Source organism: Xyrauchen texanus, chromosome 26, assembly GCF_025860055.1.
Source record: "Xyrauchen texanus isolate HMW12.3.18 chromosome 26, RBS_HiC_50CHRs, whole genome shotgun sequence".
In the NCBI taxonomy this organism is placed as follows: domain Eukaryota; kingdom Metazoa; phylum Chordata; class Actinopteri; order Cypriniformes; family Catostomidae; genus Xyrauchen; species Xyrauchen texanus.
In genome coordinates, this window is record NC_068301.1 from 1,296,721 (window position 1) to 1,300,904 (window position 4,184).

The following is a 4,184-nucleotide window of genomic DNA, read 5'->3' on the forward strand; positions in this document are numbered from 1 at the left end:
AGCAAAAGCAGTGCGCCCTGAGAAACATGAAGTTCACCACATCATCACACCGCCCAAATCTCCAAATAAATGTGATCTCAATCTGGCAATAACGGCACGAGTTATTTAACCAGCCAGTAACTTTTCCACTAAAATTAAGCAAACTACGAGCTGTTTGGTTATTAATTATCTTTATTTGTCTGACTTGTAGGTAAAGCATGAAAACATTACAGAATTTGTACTGTTATATAATGACAAAAACAATAAATCTTCAATCATAAATTGTTAATTTCTCACCCGTTGAGAGGAAACGCAAGATAAATGCTGACAAGCTAGCTTGATAAACTGCTAATGCTAATTAATTTCACAATCGTCAAATTATCTGTAGAATATTTCAAACTTTATAACCAATGTAAAATAAACTTTGCTAAAACAGTTTTAGATTTGAAGAGTAGCTGTGTGCGTTGAGTTTAATCATTAGTCTTATCTGACGTCTCGCCGCAGGGAGTGGCTCGGGTCACACGGGAGAAGAGGGGTCATCAAAAAAGGCGCGGTGTTGTTATTTTTCTTTTGATTAAATTAATTTCTATCAGTTTAATCATTCTGAAAGTGATTCCAGCGATATTGTTTCTCTGTGCTGTTATTGTTATAGTTGTGGTGTGGACTCCTTTATATTTCATAGAATGATTTTAGAACTATATCTTTGTTGTTATCGTCCTTGGTGTGAATGGGCCTTAACACAGTGGTTTGACAAAGCCCGAAATTATGAGGACTTTTGGCGGTCAGCCAATCAAAAGCTGCGATTCCATACACAAATGTGAATAATAATGAGGAGGTGCAGTAGCACAGTCCCACCTACAGGGGCGCTGTCTCTATACACAGCCTTAACACAAAGACAGGCAATTTGTAACTGGGGACTTTTGGAGAAATTTGGGATTTGAGCTCTCTCTACCTGTAGAAGCACTTCTACATTGTCCGAATTATGAGGACACTGGCCCTGTCCTCATAATACAACATGTCCGCTTAGTGCTGCGTGTATTCATATAAAATATCCTCGTAAATCACAAAAACCAACTCACTCACACACACTCACTCTCTCACTCTCTCTCTCACTCTCACTCTCACTCTCTGCATCATGTATTCAGTTGTCCTGCAGGTCTCTATAATACAGTAAACAGAGAATAGAGGAAAAGTTTGTATTTGCTCCACAGGATAAACATGAGAATAATGGCGCCATCTGGTGGAAAATATTAAACATGTAAATGTTGAAGTCAGGACTCCGGAATGAAAGAATAATATCATATAATTCATGATTTTATACTTTAATGACACTAGGATCAAATATTGCAGTATTAACTATTGTGTGTACACAGTGTGTTATAGATGTGTTATAGATGTATTATAGGAACTGAGGTTGAAATATCAAAATTCTTCAACCTTGGCATTAACACAAAAGATTAGCAAAATAATAGCAATAATAGAACAAAAATGTCCAGAAGGCCGCACAAGGGTTAATACAGTAGCCAACGAATCTGAAAATAGCGATATACTTATATTCTGATAATAAATGTTAATACTATAGGGCTGTCAATCGATTAACATTTTTAATCAAATTAATTACATGGTGTCCCGATTAATTAATCACGATTAATCGCATATAAAATATTTGCTGAGAAAACCCCTCATATAACAATAATTCAATATATAATGATTATACATATTTATATCAATATATAATTATATTTAGTTAACTTTAAATATTTAAAAATTATATATATAAAATAAAAAATATTCAGATAATTAAAGTGCATTACATTCTTGTGGCAGAAGAGTTCATCATTAATAAGATGATATAAAATTGCCATTTTCATATTTTTTTTTAGAAACATTTGTGTAATTTAAATTTGTACATAAATGCTGAAATATATGAACTCGAATTGTATTTGTTTGTTTATCAGAGTTCAATATCAGACAATGTAATAATTGAAACCGGCCGATGATTGAATCCTCATTTATGTTTTAGTTTACAGATTTATTGCACGCCTATTTTAAACTTAGAGAAGATTCTTGCATTGCGGAACATTTGATATTAAATAATTAAGGGTCTTCCAACACCCCACAGGTTTCAGATTTATGCTATTTTTGTATGTAATTCTGTTTTTTTTATTTTTATATTTACGTGTTAATTACATTTACAATGTAAGTAACACAATCACAGAGGTTTATCCTGATGATTTGTGTGTTTTCACTATAAAAGAACACAAAAAAATACCAAAAATTGCACTGCAAAATTTGAGAAAATCTGCAGCAAATTCAATCATTTTGTGCTGGAAAAATCAGTAAAAAGTGCCGCAGAATCCGGGTGGAACGACACGTCAGAGAGTCATTCGGCAACTTCCCATGAGAAATACTTCAGATTAAATGGTCCCATAAATGGAGCTTTAAATACTCCGAAGAGAAACTAAATCCAACTTCTTTACAAATTAAAAGATAAATAAAGATTTAAAAATGAAGTTATATAATAAGGAATTAAAAAGAGTTTCAGAAGATTTCTAGGAATATGGTTGAATAAATACACATAAATAAAATGGTTGTTAAATGTAATGAGATGTGTTTCAGGAAGTGAACGGGGCTTTAAAAGCTTTTAAACAACAATGATAAGAACAGTATTTGACTGCTTGTAGAACAGATCATCATAACTCAGTCAGGGAAGAAACAATACAAACTCAAGCATTAAGAATATGATCTGAATATGAACTCTGGTTTGCAGGTGCGTGAGATGCCATTAATAATGTCACACTGAACTCATTTAAAAGGTCCCACAGATCGGCATCCCACCAAAGAGGTGTTAGAAGCATGTTGGGAACATGGACAAGGAAAGGAAACTTTGGTTGGATTATTGAAGATTTAGTAAAGAAATGAAATTAAAGAGTATAAAGTTGCATCAGTAGTAACTTCACCTCCAACTCCATTATGGCCAAAACCTAAAGCAATGCATTTAACAGGAAACACATTTTAATTATTATTCTATTATTAACACTTGAACTACAATAACACAAGAACATGTCCAAGGGAACAAATACACAAAATAAAACAATCATTTCTACATAATTGACACACATCTTACAACAAATAGAGAATATTTATTATTTAATAAAAAAGAATAATATGTTTTTAAGGTATATACAGGATATGGGGTCTATTGTTATTATCATTATAATAAACAATAATGTCTTAAACTGAAAGTGTAACATTGGCAGAATCAAATATGTGAGAATCTGGTCAGACCAACATTGTTTGGGAAAAGGCACCAAAAAACGAAATGTCCAAAAGTCTCTAGAACTTTATTGGGAGAAAGGTTGATTGACGTACGAATAAAACTTTTATGCTATTTTATTACATTTAAACTGTATTTATCTCAGAATAATTTTACACAATCTTTAATACATCATATACACAATTATTCAGTTCTTTTCTTGACAGTTTTAGGGAGGTTCACCGTTCCTGGAGATACTGCAATACCAGGTCGATGCGTGGAGTGGACGGAGCAAGCCCCTATTCCATCTCCCTGATCCAAAAATCAATTTAATATATGGTCCCCGGATAGGGGACGTATCAGATATTAAACTGATAAGAACAGATACTACACTTGATCTTAGCCAAAAGGCCGAGAAGCGATACCGAAATAAGGATCCGAGCAAAGGGAGTCATTCAGACAACTACAGATCTCACTGACGGTCTTATTCATAATAATATCAGACCATTTCAAACTATAAACTACTTACAAATACAAACTTCAAAATTAAAGCCCCACTCAGAGACTGTGTGAAGACTTTTGAGATTCTCGTCAATAAGAAGCCGAAAAACCTTCAAAATACTGCGGATATTTTTCCTCCCTCTGTTATCATGAGTTCTCCATCATCCAATCAAACACGAGAACAGAGTTTGTGGATAATAAAACTATTTAGAGTCTCTTTATAATCCTAAAATAATCCGCTTTTCACAGGAAAGTCTCTCTGCTCATGTTCTGACACCAGATTCACAAAACAACAGGAGAAAATGAAGCTTTTGCCACATTTATTTCCTTTGACGCCCTCATGTGGTGAAATGTGGAACTGCAAGTCCGTCTGCGCCATCAAACTACAATCACTGACGACGAGAAAAGCTGCAAACCCTTTCAACGACTATTTCAACAAACATTTGAG

The 4,184-nt window shown here is 33.7% G+C and overlaps 1 non-coding gene across 1 annotated transcript; it reads right to left on the reverse strand.

The window, feature by feature from the left end:
• Positions 1 to 3,467: 3,467 nt before the first annotated feature.
• On the reverse strand, positions 3,468 to 3,658 carry LOC127620445 (U2 spliceosomal RNA). The gene has a single exon (XR_007967730.1). It is a non-coding gene; the product is annotated as a U2 spliceosomal RNA (small nuclear RNA).
• Between the last annotated feature and the right edge of the window lie 526 nt (positions 3,659 to 4,184).